The sequence below is a fragment of the Miniopterus natalensis genome, chromosome 10, assembly GCF_054644295.1.
Source record: "Miniopterus natalensis isolate mMinNat1 chromosome 10, mMinNat1.hap1, whole genome shotgun sequence".
Taxonomy (NCBI): domain Eukaryota; kingdom Metazoa; phylum Chordata; class Mammalia; order Chiroptera; family Miniopteridae; genus Miniopterus; species Miniopterus natalensis.
In genome coordinates, this window is record NC_142090.1 from 49,089,470 (window position 1) to 49,109,761 (window position 20,292).

At 35.6% G+C, this 20,292-nt stretch overlaps 1 pseudogene; it reads right to left on the reverse strand.

Annotated features, from left to right (window-relative positions):
- Positions 1 to 12,554: 12,554 nt before the first annotated feature.
- Positions 12,555 to 13,846, reverse strand: LOC107540747 (tubulin beta chain pseudogene; annotated as a pseudogene).
- Positions 13,847 to 20,292: the final 6,446 nt, after the last annotated feature.

The following is a 20,292-nucleotide window of genomic DNA, read 5'->3' on the forward strand; positions in this document are numbered from 1 at the left end:
AGTGGTCGGGAGTCAAAGGATAATATCTGAATACAAGAAGCTTGAGTATTATTAGTCAGGGCTCTCTAAAGAAACAGAACTAATAGGGTATAAATAGGAAAAGATTTATTATAAGGAATTGACTCACACAAGTAAAGACACTGAGAATCTCAAAAGCCTGTGGTGTAGTTCAGTCCGAGTTCAAAGGCCTGAGAAACAGAGGAACTGATGACATCGATCCCATTCCTGTTCCGAAGGCCTGAGAACCAGGAGCCCTGAGGGCAGGAAAAGATCAAAAGATTGTCCTAGCTCGGCAATCAGGCAGGAAGAGCCAAATTCTTTCTTCAGACCCTCAGTGGATCGGATGATGCCTGCCCTGTTGGGGCCTCTGAACTACCTCCCTGAGTTTAGTTCCATTGCCAGTTTCATCCAGAAATACCCTCACAGACACCCAGAAATAATGTGTAGCCAAATATCTGGGCAACCCATGATCCAGTCAAGATAACACATAAAATTATCCATCTCAAGGACACTTAAGAGTAAGAATATAAACATTAAGAGAAATAATATGATTGACCAAAATTAGATGGTGGAGGAGAGGGAAAGAAAAACAGAAGAGCTACCAAGTAAATATTCTGTTTGTTTATAATAGGGACCCAGAGATACACCTAAAGAAAATAGAGAAAATGAGACATTCACCTAAAGGTCAACATTGGAACCAATATGCAATTTTTTGTCTTTGTTAATCCTTAATCAAGGATATTTCTCCCACTGACTTTTTTTCTTTTTTAGAGAGAGAGAGTGAGAGAGAAGTAGGAAGAGGGGGAGAGAGAGAGGGAGAGGGAGAAACATGATGTGAGAGAGACACATGGATCGGTTGCCTCTGGAACATGCCCCGAATAGGAGTGGGGATCCAACCTCCAACCCAGGCACATGCCCTTGACTGGGAATCGAATCCACCACCTTCAGTGTGCAGACTGACGCTCTCACCACTGAGCAGCACCGGCCAGAGCAACATACAAGTTTTCTAATACTTAAAGAAATGTCTTTATTTTTGTGTGTGTGTGGTGCTGTGTTTTTTTTTATTGTGTTGCTTTAGTACAATTTAAGGTAACATCTATGTAAAATAGATGGAGCTATAATAACAATAGTGATTAATAACAATAAACATTCCTGAGCTCTAGGTTTGGAGATGGCATGTTGAATTTCTAATTACTAAATATTTATAGGCTTAATTCATCTATTGAAAGAAAAAAAAATCAGATAGACTGATGCAGCAAAATACAGCTTGTATACAAGAAGACCACCTAAAAAATGTTCCAGAGAAGCTAAAAATCAAAGGCTGGAAAAAAGAGTAACAGCCAAAATGAAAAAGCAGGGACCAAAACTTAGTATCAAAGTACAACTGAGGCTAAGAAGGATTACAAGGGGAGAAGAGTTATGTGTTATAAGGTTATATCTTCACAGTGAAGATAAAAGTTATGAATCACAAAACACCATATATTATACCAACAACTTTCATAAAACAAAATCTACAGAAGATTCATTAGCAACACACTAATAATAGGATACTTTAATAAAATAAATCTGTCTTAACCAAGACAGGTCAAGAGCAAAAGTATTATGTGAGGATGTTGATAGATCACATTTATATCTCTTCTGCTTTCAACTAGTTCTCAGACTTGCTGGAAACCTAACTTGCACTGAACAGTTGTTGAATCCAGGTTTTCTGAAGTTTTCAACAGTTGTTGAACCCAAGTTTTCTGAGGTTCAAGTACTAGGGATGTTCTATTAAAGAAGAAAAACTCCAGTTAGTTTAGGATGGTGTGTTCATATCATTCTCTGGGTCGTAATCCCTACATATGGATATCATTGGTCATAATATATAAAAAAAGAAAACACAGCCTTAGCTGGATTGCACAGTGGTTAGGCTGACGGGTCCTGGGTTCGATTCCGGCCAAGGACACGTACCTCGGTTGCAGGCTCGATCGCGGGGAGGCAACCAATCGATGTTTCTCTCTCTCTCCCTTCTCTCTCTCTTTAAAGCAATGGAAAAAATATCCTCAGGTGGGGATTTAAAAAAGCAAAGAAAGCACAGTATAAATACTACCACCATATAACTAACAATTAGTTTTTATCAGTCCAATGACATCAATACACAAAGAAGCACGATACTGTGAGAAAGGTCTTGAAAAGAGAGATTTTGTGAGAAAAAGCACAGGTATTGGCTAAAATAAAAAAGAGGATACTTCTGTGGACTTTAATTAAAAATTATAATCCCCACACCCCTCAGGAATTTATTTTATAGGAGGAACTAAATATAAGTAGTATATAAAAAAAGCCTCCAGACATGCCAAGGAAATCCCTATTCCTCTAAAGCATCTGGGTAATCTCATTCAAAGTGGAATGGCCAGTGAGAGGCTCTCTCTACTCACCTACCTGCATGTGCAGGTCTGAGCAATGGGCTGAACCAGCTTCTGCGTCTGCCGCCTCATTCCCACATTGCTGAGTTGAGTTTCAGGTGTGTACACAGTGTGCAAGGGACAGTGTCACTTCTGGTAATGTTACCTCTCAGAATCCTCTTTCAACCATTTTCTTACATGTCCTTGACACAAATCACATCTCATGTCCTCAAAGAATGCCTTGTATTCTTTTATTTAGCTTAGTTTCTCTAGCCAGTCACTGGTCATGGACATCAGAATGATTGGTGCTTACCTTTAACCCAGTCAATCCATTCTGAGCACAGGAAGGGAACACTTTCACTGGGTACACAAGAGCTACAGGGATGAGGGATGAGGGACTAAACTCTTTGATGAGAAAAAGGAATGCTGATTTGGAAGCCAACATTTTCCAGTAAAGTCTACATTAATAAAGTCCAATTTTTGGTCTCCTGCATCATAATCTATTTCCACACATCCCACCACTGGTCCACTTCAGTTATATCTGATATCAATTCTAGTGAGTTTTCCGGTTAGAATATTTCCAAGTGCTCTGTGAAAATTCATGCAAGACTAACTCCTAACAAAGTAATAAAGATGAAAGCTTTGAAACTTAGTAACCTATTACACTTCCCAGGGATGGATGATCAGGAGCTATTTGTGGAGTAAGCATTCTGTCACAATGGCTGAAAGGACAAAGATTTTAAAGCAGGGATGGCAATTGTCCAGCGATTAATCCAGCCGCAATTGTTTCCTGAGTATTTTGCCATTTCTGTTTGCAAAGCAGTAATTATCATTGTTTAGAGGAGACAAATCATTTTGCCTTCCTCTTGCCAGCTTTTAAATGACAAAACAAATTTTCTACAAGGTCTTGTTTTTCTCTAAGTTTATTTCTTGTTGAATCTAAATGCCTATTGATATTTTTTTAGTCATGATAGGCCTTAACGCCTAAACATTGACTACTGAAATATTATCTACAAAACCCAACTCAGTTTTTCTAAATACTTGTGGTTATTTAATGACATTTGCATACACATAAAAACAGCATCCTTAGTTTCCTATCATATCATAGTATCTTTTAAGGCTATAGTGCCGAATACTTCTATCTAAATAATTGACTTCACATGGAAACTAATCAATTGAATACAGCAAGGTTTGTTTGTTTTTTAAGCTTTAAAATATTCACTATATAAAAACTGTAAAAAGCCTGTGATTTAGGATAATATTTCACACTAATGAGCAACTATTATCTGTTAAGCATAGTATAAAGTATTTACAGAATATATATGGAGATTATTTGTTTACATCCTTCAATCATAACCTAAGTACCTCAATGAAAGGACTCAGTAAAGCTTGTTTTGTTATTGTCTGGTAACAAATGAAATTTTTTCCATTGAGATAGTGCCTATATATGGGATTTAACCTATAATACATAGCATCAGTAAGGAGATAACACTGAATTATTTTTTTAGTGGTGTTATTTTAAAAAGTAAACCTGTACTTTTTGTAACTTAAATAAAATAGAAATGTGAAAAACTTTATAAATTTATAACAAATGTGATGAGTAATGAATAAATGCTATGGAAATATGGGGAAATAATTACTAATATATTTGGTTGCTAAGTACAGGAGGTAATACTTGGGCTGGATTTTCCAGGATAAAAGGAATTTTCCAGGCATAAAGGAGAAATTGTGAGGAGGGGATGTAGTATATGCATGTTGGTTATTATTATAACTAGAAGTCTCTTGTATGGAAAGAAAAATCTTGTAAATGCTAGTAAATAGAAATAGAATGTGTTAAGTCAGTTAATTCAAGGGAACATATCTCTAAGACATTATAGAAAAGCAGATAAGAAGAGAAGACACTTAACACAGTTTGATGTAACGAAGAAAAGGGTATAAATGAGGCCAATCAGGCCCACCTGGGAGGAGCTCAAGGCAGGCATTAGAAAGGAGAGAAAACAGTAGATAGCAAATCAGTAGGAGGTTGGATTTGGGTTTTGGATGAAAACGGAATATTGTGCCTTGGTGTTCAGGAGCACTTATGGTTTTGCAAGCCTGTTTTTATTAAAGAAAACATGAGGTTCCAAGTTAACCGTTTAGAAAGAAGACTGAAAAATAGAGAACAAGCATGTTCTCTATTTAGAAAAATTATTTACAGTCTAGGTGGATTTTCCTTTGAAAAATCTTTCTTTTTGTACTCTAGAGCACAATAGTTTCTGCCTGTTTTCTTTATATAAATTCTGTTTCTATAAAACTCAATCACAGAGATGTTTGACCATCAATCCAATAGCAAATATGAATGTTCATTTATGTATCAACAGATTTAGTGGTTATTTTAGAAGATTAGAATACAATTCTTATCGAGAAAACCTGCTATAGTAAAACATCAAAAAATCACCAAAACTATGATTATAAGCTATTCAAGCTTGTATCAGTTTGTGATAGGCTTATAGCCCATAATCTGTTTCTATTCATATACCCTTAAAAATGTGCCTGAATACAGGCATACATTTACAACTTTGCCTAAAATTATGAATGAAATATTACTTTAAAAATCTAAGAAAGTGAGAATAATTTGTCTACATATTGCAGTTAGAAGTGTACCTCACTGCTTATACCCTTGACATTAAACTATTCATTAATTAGCCTTTATAGATAAAGTACTTTCGTGCCTGTAGTAAAAATTGGCTGAAGAAGCTAAAGTTAATTACTAAAGGATATCTGAGTAAATAGTAAAATGTTGATTTTACTAAATTCCAGAATAAATGTGACACCTTGAGTCTTTGGTAATATTTATTCTTTTGCATTTACCAAAATATTTGATATTTTTATTAAATTTACTTTTTCAACAACCACCTAGACATTAGCTATCAGTGGCCATTTATAGCACAACGATCCAAATCAACCAACATCTAATGTTCAGTAATACATCTTTGCTTGATATATACTTTTTTATAAAAATATAAAAGGTCAGGTGTATGAAACTATTAAAGACAAAAGTGAAACAGAATGACATAGTGCTGATTTGCTTTGTAAACTGTTTAAATCCCTTCAAATGTGTATAAATACTCAAATGCCTGAAAACTATTGCAGTATTAAACATTAAATGATTTCTTATATTTAAGAAAATTAATCTAAAATTATAAAATTACTTTTCCTTATATGGACACTTCTCATGTATTTACAACATTATTTTTGAAATATTTCATATAAGCATATTCTTGCATAATGTTATTTTCACGAAGAAACTTTTTTTTGCTTTCCTCAGACCTCACTTTAAATAAGCTTATTGCACTTTTAGAAATACTTTTGAGCTCCTACTACATTATATTTTTCTTTCTTAAATTTTCATTACAGTATGAAATATATTTTATGAGCTATCTCAAGGTTTTGAGGTTGTAAGAAATAAATATAAGGTATCTCACATAAAATGTCCTTAATAGTTTCTGCAATTTGCTGATCTCAAGTAAAATAGAAAGAGTGTGGAAGCAAAATCATCCATGTGCATTATGTTTCAATCAATAGACAGAATCCTAACACATGATTTTAGGTGGCTTAGTTCCGTTTAGATGCATTTGTTTGTCATTATAGGAAGTGTGGGGGAACAATAATTTAGTTAAGATACTTCTATAATTTATATGTTACTTAGTATTTGATACTGTTCCCTGGAAACTAATGTAAACATTGAAAAAAATATAAAATTTCAATAGAATAGCCCCACCATATACTTTAACTGAATTGGTAAGTCAGCAACCATTTACTCCAGAGTAGACAGTCATAGGATACAGATGCAGTTTAGGAGTGTACCTGAGCCATTTCAAGATGTAGTCTATCTGATAATGTGAAGATGAACGAGTTAAAGATACAGGGTTTTTCCAGCTCTCAGAGTATGTGTGGCAAAAGTTGAATAGCAACCGGTTCTCCAGTGTGAATGACAGTCACATGGTGGGACTAAATGGTAAACCAACACACATACTCATACTCTAACATCACACACCAACATACAGTGTGCCTCGTCACCACAAAGGAAGGCAATGCAGAACTCTAAGAGAGCAAGAAAAGATACTCTCCAAGGGCAGAGTGCCAAGTAGAGATAGTAAGAAAATGATGAGAGTGCCATATCTAAATCACGCTGCGTGCTGATTCAGCACAGACCGCTGGCCTCCAGCACTAGGCTTCAATCAATGGCTGGTGCAGAATGAATGCCACCCTGTCAAAGCGGAGTAATAATAAAACTAACAAGGGGCTATTGCTGGTTCCCTAATCAGCATCCATTTCCTTATTTTCAAATGCTACCCTGCATTTTTTATAAGTAGCTTTCTCTCCTCATGCAGTTCCCACATCAGTGGAAGTCAGTGCTATTACCTTCTTAGGGATAGGTTCAGTAAATCTGTCCTATCCAATTACCACATGCTTTTCTTCCAGCAACACCGACTGGTTCAGCAATGGATAGGTGACACAATTTGAAACACGACATGCAAAGAGGAAGTTTGGGAGAATGGAGGAAAATTATCTTTCTCTTGAGAGATTGCTGCTAAAAGAGAAGAGAGCTGTATTTCTTCCTCTAGACATTGTAACTTTTAAAAATATGTTTTTATTGATTTTTTTAGAGAGAGAGGAAGGGAGAGGGAGAGAGAAGCCTCGATGAGAGAAGCATCTATTGGCTACATCCTGCACACCCCCTACTTGGGGAATTGAGCCAGAAACCCAAGCATGTGCCTTGACCGGGAATCGAACTGGGGACCCCCATCCATGGGATGATGCTCAGCCAACTGAGCCACAGTGGCCAGGGCGACATTGTAATTTTTTATAGATATGAAGCCTGGAATAGTTGTAGCCATCTCCAGGTACAAGGATAAAGATGTAAATTGAAAAATTGTGATTTAGCCAGTACTGAAGCATATCCTACATCTGTCTTTCTACTTGTCAGCAATTTCAAGTGCAAAACAATTCAGGAAATACAGCACCCGTGAACACAGTCCCTTTGGCAATAATAATTGATAATGAAATCCAGTCAAAACAAGAAAAGAGAAAGTGAAAAAACATATTAAATATAAATATGGTGTGGATTGAATAATAATTTAATTCATTTCAATATAGACATAGAACCAAAAAAATTGGAAGGGCAAATATTAAGAATATAAATGTTAAAGAAAAAAAGCATTTAATATAAAATTCTAATAAAAATATGATGAAGTATAAGTGCCACTTTAATAAAAGAATCATTAAATAATGAAAATGACTTTCACACTGAATCAAACAACAAAGCAAAAGTTTATACATTGGAAAGTTGTAATTTACCGTTTCTTCAAGTGTGCAGGTATATTAACAAAAATTGACCACATTTTAAGTCACAAAGAAAATCTCAACTAATTTTGAAAAGTTGGAATATTATGTCATATTGTGGCTTCAGTGAGCTAAAACTAGGAATTAAAATAAATAATAGAGACAAATGTCATAATAAATAAAGATAATGATAAGAAATACATTCAGAATTTATGGAATATAGTTTAAAAGTGCTCAAAATAAGATATATAGATCTGTATTACTAACAAAGAATATGAAAATAATTGATTTGAATATTTAATAGAAGTAAATAGAAAATTACTGTATGGAAAGGTATCAGAAGGATTTAATAGTGATAAACATAGGAATTAAGAATTGGAAAACAGAAAAGTGGCAGAACTAATAAACAAAATGAAAAGCAGTTAATTAAATAAAATAATAAAATAAATTAACTTATAGCTAATTGAGTATTAAAAAGGAAAAGAAAGAATATATAGACACTTATAAATAAGAAAATAAACACATATTCTCAAATAATAAGAGAATATTCTAGTCATTCTACAAAAACTATACAAAACAATTGGATAACTGAATGAAATTGATAATTTTTCAGGAAAATATAAATGACAAAAATTTAACCCTAAGATGTTAGAAACTTTATATAGACCAAGGGCTATTGAATTCATCACATATATTTAGAATTAACTCCCCAAAAATAGACTAGCTAATAAATTGATCCCTCAGGGAACAGATTTTTACAATGTATCTAAACTCTCCTCCAAAAAAGAGAAGAGGTAAATTTGCCGATTTATTTTTACCTTGCCAGTCTCACAATAGCAAAACCAAGACTTTCCTCAAAACCTAATTCTGGATCAACTTCAACATATAACTGATGGAGACCTCAAAGATTAGCTCCAACACCCTGGCATCCATGATGTCAGCCTGAAAAAATTCTAAAGTAAAACTTACCAGTGTCCACCAAAGGCATAGAAAGTCTCTATAATGTTATAAATAACTTTAATTAGATCATCTTTGTGAACCGAAGATAATAAATTAATTCCAACATTAACTAAGAGGGTGAGAAGATTCATTGAACACAAGATTTTATCAATTAAAAAATATGATCACAGAGCAGGGAATATGTTTTAGGAGGTAGATAAACATCTAGAATATCCTTAATTTTTAAAATAATTTTCTCCAAAGCTGACAGAATTAGGACCATTAACAAATGTGCGTTTCTTTAAACTATGAAATTCTTATTTACTCTCATAAAAGACAAAGACTTTCAGATTGTTGTTGTTTTTAAATCTCCAGATATAAGGCAAGGAAATAAAGTGACTGAAAAACAAAAAATTAATATACAAGAATAATATAATAGTGAAAATAATATTTTTTCTTAAGTTAGTTGTATAATATAGAGTAAATTATTTCTTAAAATTTTGGTGGAATTTATATGTAAAAGATTCTGTTTAACCTTCAATTTCTTAAATGTTATTAATTTAATCCCATTTTTTATTGTTTCTTGGACATTTTTGGCATTTTGTATCATTTAAGTATTTTTACATTGTACTCAGTTTTTCAAGTGCATTACCAGGTTTCTATTTTTCATTTATCATTTTTTAAATATCTGTCTCAACAGGTTATTTAACTACAAATTTTGACAGAGGATTTCTTTCACAGTAAAAATATTACCTTTGGGGGCTGCTAATACTGCTTCCAGCAAATTATAAAACTATTTCCTAGCAAAAATTGCTGAAAAACACTAAATTAATTATAACAATCCCTTTTAATGTATTTCTGAACTGGTAATGAAAAAAGGAAGAGCAAATTCACAGGGGTAAAGATATTGAATAAAATAAGTCTTTGCTAAGTTAAATAGTCATGCTAGAATTTCTGGGGTAACCACTGGAAGAAAAGAAACAGGTTATAGCTTCCAAAGTATTACAAAATATTAAAATACCTTAAAATAGATTAAATGACTTTCAAAATATTAGACAAAAACAAATTAAAAAATCTTGATTAATCCAAAGAAAGCAATTAAGAGAGAAAACAGTAAAAGGAGAAACAAATGAACATATTAGATACGAGTCCAATTACACAAATAGTCATCATCAGTACAAACACTTCAGTTAATAGTTAAAATTGTACACAGGATTTTAAGAAACAACAATATAATATTTTCAATAAGCATGATTAAATCAAAAGTAAGAAGAAGGACAAAAATGGTAAAGGGGGTGTAAGAGGGACAAATTTCCACTTATAAAATAAATAAATACAGGGAAGTAATCTACAGCACAGGGAACAGAGTCAATGATAGTGATAGTTATTAGACTTAGTGTGGTGATAACTTGGTCAGGGACATAAATGTTAAATAACTATGTTGTACACCTAAAATGAATAGAATACTGTGTATTAACTATATTTTAATTTAAAAAAAGAAATGTTGAAACAAAACTTATGTAAAGAAGAAAACACTCCAGAAAAGTCCTAGGTTCCCTTTTTTTTTTTTAATTTTTAAATTTTATTTTTGTTTAAAATATTACAGATGTCCCTTTTTCTAGGTTCCCATTTTATTAGATAAAGTAATTCTGAGGCTTAAATTATTATGAGAGAGAAGAAAAGGAACTATGTATTACTAGAAAATCTAATTGAGCAGAAAAATGTAATATTTTATGTATGATAAAATGATTTCAAAATACTTTAAGTTAAAAGTAGTACAAGAAAAAAACTGAGATATAATAATAACAGAAAATTGTAATAAACTTTAAGAAACAGATGACTACATCTATTTTTATAAATATCAACAAGGAGAGACATTATTTAAACAACACAGTTAAATTTTATCTAATGGCTAAATATCAATTCTATATTCAAAAGCTGAAAAATATACAAGAAAGACATATTTTTAATGTCACTGAAAAATTTAAAATATCTAAAATCCAACTTGAGAAGTTAGGGGGGAAAAAGGCAGAATAATCCCAAAAGTACAAAGAATGAAATAATAAAGATTAATATAGTAATTTATTCTGAAAAGAAGATAAAATAAACATAAGCAAACAGGCTAATACACATGCTTCCAAATTATTAATAAAATTGAAAAGTACCTCAATGTATTACGAAAAGAGGTAAATATGTTAAAGTATGTAACATATCAATAATGAATAAATAGAATAATATATTAGTGATAAATAAAGTAACAACAAAAATCGAAAGATAATTCAATAATATATTTCTTTGCTTTCCAAGTTCCTGCCATGGGCTTGTATTGACCAGAGCCAGCACAGAGAAGAGCTCTTCGGGGAATGCCTGAAGAGAAATTTTAAACTTTAAACTTTTTAAGCTTAAAAAAATAACTGAAGAGTATTCTCATTCAGTTATGAGAGGCTGAGCCTGTCTCACTATAATTTCTAAATTTCTGATCTACAGAACTGTGAGATAATAAATTTGATTGTTTTAAGCTCTGTGCCTTGGGCAAAGCCATGAAAAAATGAAAAAAATAATAAAAACAATGGGAACTCATGTTCTTGTGGGTTGCTTCTCCAAGTTTGGATTCCCCTTCCCAATCTGCTTGATTTTGTTTATTTTTTAGGGTTCTCAAGTAGTTGTATCCAGAGTTTTTCATTACAGCCAATATGAAAAAAAAAGCAGCAAGTTCAACAGAAAATAGAAATTTTAAGTGTCGGATAGGACGAAAACAAGGGTAGGGGTAGAAAGGCAATAGCAAAAGAAAAGATGAGATGTGGCCAAAAGACAGGTTTATCCTGTCCCCTCTCTTCCAGGGAATGACTCCAACATTTAGGTGGCACTACATACTTTTTCATACACATACATGACTGATATTCCTTTTGGAGTAAGAAAAAGTGGAAATGAGGAAGGCCTTGCTGGAGGCTTAGGGACCAAGGCTGGTCATTCTCTTTCCCCTTCATCCGCCTCTCCATCTGGAGAAAGGAAGAGATTCCTTATGAGAGGAAGGTGATGGAAGGAAGGAAGGAAGGAAGGAAGGAAGGAAGGAAGGAAGGAAGGAAGGAAGGAAGGAAGGAAGGAAGGAAGGAAGGAAGGAAGGAAGGATCCCACCTGACAGAGTGTGGCAGACCCTTGCAAAGGAAGCAACTCAGGACAGAGCTTAGAGAAACTGAAACTGAGATAATTTTGTCAGCACCTTCCCCAAAGGTGAGGGAGGAGCAGGGAAAAATACCTGGAAACTAGGACTTTAACAGCCTGCATCCCACTCTCCAAAACAGCCCTAGAATGGGAAACCCCACCCGTTCCTTGTAGGGACTTCTGCCTGCTGGAATTAGCATGGTTCCCTTTCCCCTTGGCTACCACACTGGCTTAGGATGGTGTTTTCAGCACACAGTTCTAAATGGGATCTGGATAAGATCCAGCTTCTTGAAGAATAATCTTGAAAACAGAGAGGGAAATATTAACTGGACAGATGGGAGGAATGGGCACCAGAAGAAAATACAAGGTTACCCAGAATGGCAGGACTATAGATTTCCCAGAGTGGAAATCAAGAAGAAAAGCCTGGGGGGTTGGGGAGTGGAGAATGCGGGTGGGTGCCGGGTGGAGGGAATCAATGGGGGGAGAGGGGACATCTGTAATACTTTCAACAATAAAGATAAATAAAATTTACAAAAGAAAATATCACTAAAAGAGAAAGCAAGAGGAGACATTCAACAAACAAGGAATATTTATTGAGCTCCTATTATGTGCCAGCAACTGTTTGAGAACACCTCTAAAAGGAAAAAAAAAAAAAGCAGCAGAAGATGCAGTTTCTGAGGGAGAGGAAAGGGACAGCTGAGGAAGAAGGCTGCGGGAACTGAGAGGCCTGGGTGACGCGGCATGACCTTAGGCTTCCCCTTCGGCCTCCTCACCAAAATCCTCCCCCTCTTCTGAGGTGGCATCCTCCTACTAATGGACTCAGCGACAAGGTCATTAGTGTTGCTCTCAGCCTCCTGAACTCCACCTGTCCATCCCCTCACCCACGTACCAGTGGAGGAAGGCCTTCGGGCAGAACATGGCAGTGAACTGCTCTGAGATGCTCTGAACTGCCCCTGGATGGCCGTGCTGTTGCCAGTAAAGGTGACCTCCATCTTCAGGCCACGGGGCAGAACCTCACAGACAGCTGTCTTGACATTGTTGGGTATCCATTTCACAAAGTAGCTACTATTCTTGTTTTGCACACTGAGCATTTGCTCGTCCACCTCCTTCATGGACATCTGCCCATGGAAGACAGCAGCCACCCCGAGGTACCGGCCATGGCAGGATTCACGGGGAGCCCTCATGTTCTTGGCATCAAATACGTGCTGGGTGAGTTCAGGTACAGTGAAGGCCTGATACTGCTGGCTTCCAAGATTGGCTGGTTAGAGGGGCAAGGTCAGGCATGAAGAAGTGGAGGTGTGGGAAGGGACTGCCAGCTTGCAGAGGTCAGCACTGAGCTGGCCAGAGAAGTGGAGGCAAGTGGTGACACTTCTCATGGAGGCTGAGAGGGGGTGGTTCAGGTCCCCATAGGTTGGCATGGTCAGGTTGAGGGTGCAGAAGCAGATGTCCTAAAGGGCCTCATTATCAATGCAGTAAATCTCACCAGATTCTCTACCAAGTGATGGAGAGAGACAGGGGCATTGTTGGGCCACCGTGTCAGACACTTTGGATGAAGGTACCACACTGAAGCTGTTCATGATGTAGTAAGAATACTCTTCACAGATCTTGCTGATGAGCAAAGTGCCCATTCCAGAGCCTGTGCCCCCACCCAGTGAGTAGGTCAACTGGAAGCCCTGCAGGCAGTCACAGTTCCCAGCCTCCTTCCACGCCACATCCAGGATAGAGTGGATAAGCTCATCTCCCTCTATGTGGTGGTTCTTGGCCCAGTTGTTGGCTGCCCCAAAAGTTGTCTTGTCTGAAGATCTGGCCAAAAGGACCTAGCAAACCAGTCCATGGTCCCGGGTTCTATACCCACCAAGATAGCACGAGGAATATATTTTCCACCTGTGGCTTCATTATACTACACGGAGATGCTATGCAGCCGCAGGTCACTGTACCTATGGTAGGTGCCGGTGGGGTCAGTGCCATGTTCATTATTGATCACCTCCCAGACCTTGGCAGCCTGGATTGCCTCTCTCGCCAGCCTGGATTTCCCTCATGCTTCAAATTATAATATTTTGCTTGCTTCAAAGTATGGACAGGGCAAGAAAATACGTATTTTTTCTCTCTGTTGCTGCCCACAGGCTGGTAGATGGGGACGTGCCCTGGAGGCTGGAGCCGTGAGGTTCCAACACAGTGGCAGGAAGGCTCTGAGAGGTCTATAAAACATCTTGGTCTTAAGTTGAAAAGGTTTTCGCATCTGATAGGAACCAGGGAGTGTCACCAACCTGGGATGATTGTACAGCTCCCCAAAGGTCTGACCTCTAATTAGAGGAAACTATTTAGTTTAACTACTTTACCATTACCCTTGCCCCAGCATCTAGTTCACAGTGTTGACAGCAGCTTCTAACCTCATGGAATCCTTGCTTTCCTAAATCTATTTACTGCTCCAAGTCTCAGCCTCAGGTCACTAATTTGTTGTTGTTGTTGTTGCTGTTTTTTATTTTTGTTTTTTCCAATGAGTGAAGGATAGTTCTCCTTGAAGAAATCCAGCATCCATTTAAAAAGGTTATATCATATTGAGAACCTAATGGTTCCATTACAGAAAGGTCCCTCTGAGCAATTCATTGTCACATTGCCTAAAGTTCAATTTTATCCAACTGCTTTCTATCTTCCAGTATTGTTCACCTGTCATTCTCTTGTTTCCTTTGTTCTTTGAATTTATACTTTTTATTTTCTATACTTTTATTTAAAAATTGCAGTGGTGGGACAGTGATAAGTGAAAAAAAATTCTGTCATTTTGAACCAGAAGGTTTATGTTCTTTTTCATATAGTTATTTTTTAGAATTTGTACCAATACATACACAAGTACACCATACACAACACACATCACATACACTAATAATTGTATATGTTTCATTTTAAAGTTAACTTTAACTCATGAGTATTTCCCATCATTAAAATTATTTTTGAAAACATAATACTAAGAGTGGTGCAAAATCTATTTTAGAGCACCATAAGTCTTATTGTTGGATATTTAAGCTTTTTTCCCCATTAAGTAGTATTTACTGTAATAAATATTATGAATATCTTTGAACAGTAATCTTTGTGCTTATTACTGATTATTTTTAATTAAAAAATTCTCAATTACTTTCAAAAACAATTGGAAAAAATCCATATTCCTGCCAACAGAATGTAGTAATAGCTTTTTCACTGTATTTTGCTTAGTATTTTTTATTATTTAAAAAATTACCAATCTGATAGGTATATATACACACAAACACATACATATATGTATACATTCATATGTATGTATATGTGTTTATGTGTGCATTCAGTTTTATATTTTATTGTTTATGTTGCAAAATTTTTCTGGACTTTGGTGATTTTTATGTAAGTTAGTTATTTACACTCTTAGAGTTTTCCAAATTCAATTTCTTACCTTATATATAAGTACAGTGCACTTAGAAAAGTATTATTGCATAAGATAAGTTTTTAAAAGTAAAAATCTTCTTTGTTAAAATATTATTCATACATAATTAAATTTCAATTTTTGCCATCTGCTTTGTGAAGTAGAAAACAAGTAAAAGACATTCTTCCTGTTTTTGAGTCTTGTAAAATAAATGAAGAACTAAACATAATAACTTAAATATGTCCAAATCATGATAGAACACAGAGAAATGACTGCCTAGTTCAGACTTGACATTTAAGAAAAGGTTTAAGTAAAATAGGACACATTTATCCTGAGTGCCTAAGATTCATTTCAGACCATCTGAGTATTGAAAAACTAACCTGAAGGCAACAGTTATTTTCAGAAGGAAACATAAAACCAGCTGCATACAACTTTTTTACTTTCAGCTCATATATGTTCACCAGGACATACAATAAAAAATGTGGATAAAATTTCAAGTCAAAATAATTATACTTGATTTTTTAAACTGAATGTGTAACTTGTTGCTCAGAACCCATTCATATCTGTGAAGGATCACAGAAAATCACTGCATTTCAGCCATCTGCAAGATGAAAGAATGACTCATCCTAAAAAAATAATAATAATTCTTATGAAGCTGTTAGCTTAATCACAGAATACTGCAATATTGAGTACTTAATAAAATTGATTTCCAGACATAACTCGTCTATTAAAGAGGGTTGTGTTGTTATACATTGAAATGTATATAAACCCACTTGTGTGTGTGTTTTATAATAAATCTCTTCAGATAGTTAATCTGTGTTTCTGAGCATCTGCTTTCTCCAGGGAAACATTTCTGAGAGTTGTGCTACGTTTGAAGTTTTCTGTTTCTTTCTGATGAGGCTACAATTCTGGTCTCTCCATTGTTTACGATCTCAGTAGTTCCACAGAGCAGCACTGAAGAACTGTGGCTGTGAATGAGCATCCCATGTGATCTCCCAAACATATGGTTACAATCTTATTAGTGTAGAACAGAAGCCAGAACAGCCCATTCCTTGCCCACTTGCATTCAGTCAGGGTAATTTTATAAAATATGCTCTTAATAGAATGTGGTTAGGTACAATCTTTAAAGACCACTAAAAGTAGAAGTCACTTTAGAAAAAGACATTTCTTGCCTTACAGGGACTTGTGATTTAAAATAGCAAAGAACTAGCAAGAACACTCTGAACTAATGTTTGTACCTTCTTAATGAGAATCCATTTAGGTCACACACATATATGCAAAATTCACCTACACAGAGCCAGAAGTGGATTTCTGACAGGAGTATCCATTCAGCCAATAAATGTTTTAAGCCTCTCCAGTGTGTTGAGCAGAATGGTAGGTGGAGGAGATAACAAGGCAGATCTATAGTCCCAAACTTGATGGCAATTCAAGTTTGTAAGAAAGACAGGCAGCAAGCAAATAAAACAAGAGGAGGGGAATAATTATAAATCATGATACATGATATAAAAAATGAACAGTTTTCTATGATAGTAAATACAGGGAGAATTAATTTGACTATAACTGATAGCGACAATCACTTGGGCTGATGTATAACTTCTGATACAGTGAAGAGAGCAAGGAGGAAGAATGTTCTAAATAAGAACATGTGCAAAGACCCTGGGGGTAAGTTTAGGAACTAAAAGAATAACAGCACAGATAACACATGGTGATCACTGGGAAATGGAAGAAAAAATAAGAAGTGAGATTGGAGAAAGAACTTCTAATGTTTTGGGGGAGAGGTGGGACAGGGCAAGATGTGCTTTGCAGGCCTCAGTAGGAACGTACGATTTATTCTAAATACAATGGAGAACCACTGAAATATTTAAGGCAGAGAAAATAAATAAATTTATGTTTTAAAAATATCAGTGTGATCACTTTGTTAAGATTGATTAAAATAATTAGAAGAAGGCAATTGGGGAAATGGTGACATCAGAAATGATAACTTAAACTAGAATGTAGTGAGATATATATGGAGAGAATGGACAGATTTGAAGTACATTTTGAAGGTATTAAGAGGCACTGTGGATTGATTGGGTTGAGGGATGAGCATGAGGATGGTATGAAAATAATTGATAATGGATCCCAAGCCTCTAGCTTGAGAAACTATGGAAATGGTATTGCCATTCTTTTAAAGGAGTAGACTTGGGAAAAAATTGTTTGAAAAAGGGATTGTGGGTAGAAATAAAAAGTTTGATTCTGGATATCTTATACTCAACACACTTACAAGACATCTAAATAAAACCATTTGCTTAATCAGATGACATATGGGTTAGAGATCACAAAAGAGTGTTGGACTAAAAATATGAAATAGTATTTAAAGCCATGAAAATGCGTATGATCATTAAAGTAGAATTTAAATTAGAGAAATTAGGTATTTGAATAGAAAATTTGCACAACTATGTCAAAAGCTGCTGACAATTGACCATTGGATTTGGCATGAGGGAGATCCTTGACAATCTTGCAGCAGTTTTAGGGACATGTGATGACAGAAGCTAGTAATAAGTAGATTGAGGAGTGGGTATGGGGTCAATAAATGGATTCACTGTGTGCAAAACTCTTTAGTTTGTCCAAGGAAAGTGATCATAGTGGGAGTCAAGAGAGGATTTTATTTTTAAAATGGAAGATACTAAAACACATACATAGACTACTGGAGTATATATCAGTATTGATGTTGTAGAAAATAGAATGGATGACTTGAAGGAGCTAAGCCCTTAAAAAAAGTGAAAGGGGCTAGGATCCGGATCACAAATGGAAAGACGGGTCTCTTTCAGTAGAGGGGAATACTTTCTTCATCAAGAAAGAAGGAGGAAGGAGCACGTAGAACAGGATCTAAAAGACAGGCAATTTAAATATGGTGAATTTAAGAAATTCTGAAAGAAACACTGGCAAACGTCTTGGTCTCTGTTAAAGAAACATCTTACTGGACAGAAGGAGCGATCAGAAATTGATTTTATTCTAATACTATAACCAGTAATTGGGAAGAGAGCACAGACTAAGTTTGACCACTCATCGTCTCTAAAACAAAGAGTTTTTAGTATGTGAGGTGGGGTGACCATAGACCATCTGTTTTTCCTAAGTATCTGTACCCAGAAGAAAAGTAAACTTTCTCCTCCTTTCATGACAGAAGTTAGTTTTGTAACCTGGAGCAAGGCTCCCACCTTGACTGTGAGATAGGGGCGTTACCTTCCTTGATTTTATTTCAAAAGCATGGCTTCCAGATTCTTGAGAAGGACATTCCTGGGTTGTAAAACTTACAAGAGGCTTTTAAAAAGATTTATATCTCAAAGGGAAGAAAAATAATTCACAATAACAAGTTTTCAAAGGAAATGCTCTAAGAAAAGGAAAGTCAGGGCTGGAGCCAGGGAGAAAACTAAACTTGAGTCAAACTGAGGGGAATATTAAGGTTGTCTTGGTCTCCACATAAAAATGTACTGGCCACTTAAAATTAAAGACCACATACATGTATGTGTAGGGGAGGAACGGACTTTCCTCTGCCCTCAATGTTCTTCTGGCTAATAATCGAATAGGCATGAGACAGATTAGCAAGAAAAGTAACTAAACTTAATGCATACATATGTATGGGAACCACACATATGTGAGAGTCAGAAACCCCATATGCATGAGAGATTCAGAAGCGGGAAGGGGAATTGAGGTATAGAAGATATTCTGACCTAGGGATGACACAAGGCACCTGGCTTCACAGGGTCATTGCAGGATAGGAAGAAGAGTTAGTAAACAGAGATTTGTCCTGCCCTATAGATAGGTCAAAGCAGGTTCTCTGATAAGCTCTGATTGTGAGCAAATGCCCCTGATTCAAGTTCTTCTAGGTAGTTAAAGGGAGGGGCAGGTGTTTCAGTGAAGCCTGAAGCTAATATTGCCTTTAGCTCAAAGTCATCTCTATACCACTGAGGCACATCTTGGGGTGACTTGTTCTGCACACCCACATATATAATCAGGTATTTTAACTGTTTTTATTTAAAGGCATCATTTTTTCATTAAGATGATACAGAGTCAGATATATAGCATGATTCATGATATAAATTTTTATGGAACCCTCTGAAGACTTTTTGCAGACTCCTATGTTAGCATTTGCAAAATTGTATTATAATTATGTTTATATGCCTATCCTTCCCACTGGAGGATAACTCCAGGAACTTTAGCATATTCTGCACTGTTTCACCTGTGCTTAGCTGGGTGCTTGGTATATGGTAGCTAATTTTAAAATAATTTTTATTTTTTGAAGCCCAAATACTCACCCCACCAGACCAAATCTTTTGCTTTCTTTTACGTGGATTCTTATAACCAGGGGCCCTACACTCTCAGCTCCATTTCCATTTATCCCCAGCTGTCCTTTAGTCCTAAACAAAGCTCTATTTGCTCACCTGAATATAACATTCTAATTGATGTGCTGCCCAAGGTAAAGGGCTTCCACTTAAGAAGGCTGAGGAGATTGACCACTCACCACCTATGCCCATCAGGAATACAAGTATTGTGACCTGCTGCCAGAGCCTGTGTTGTCACTACAGTTTATATATGTGTGTGTGTGTGTGTGTGTGGTGTGTGTGTGTGTAATCTATATCATCCCTAAATAGCACCTTAATATCAGCTGAGAGCCAACGTTCACCAAAACCTCATTTCCCACCAAAGCCTGTCAATTCTACTTGAATAATATACTGCTCTTGTATCTGATTTCTTTTATGCTCAATTTTACTGCCTTAGCCCAAGACTTCTTATTCTACCTGGAACAACCACTTCACATGTCCTTAATTTTCATATCACAATTTTGAGAAGTTGGCATGTTCTTTATTTTACAGATGAGGATATTGAATCACAGAGAGATTAGGTGATTACCTAAGGTCATTTTTAGTAAATGACAATGTTGGGATTCAAACCCAAGCAGTTGTGCAATAAAGCTTGAATCTTAACTACTGTTCTGTATTCATTTCTATAAGAAATGCACCAGTTTATGAAATTTAAAGGAAAACTGTATGTGTGATTTAACAAGTTTGTAAATATTTACTTTCTGAATGCCAATGAATCTCCAGCTGTCCCAGG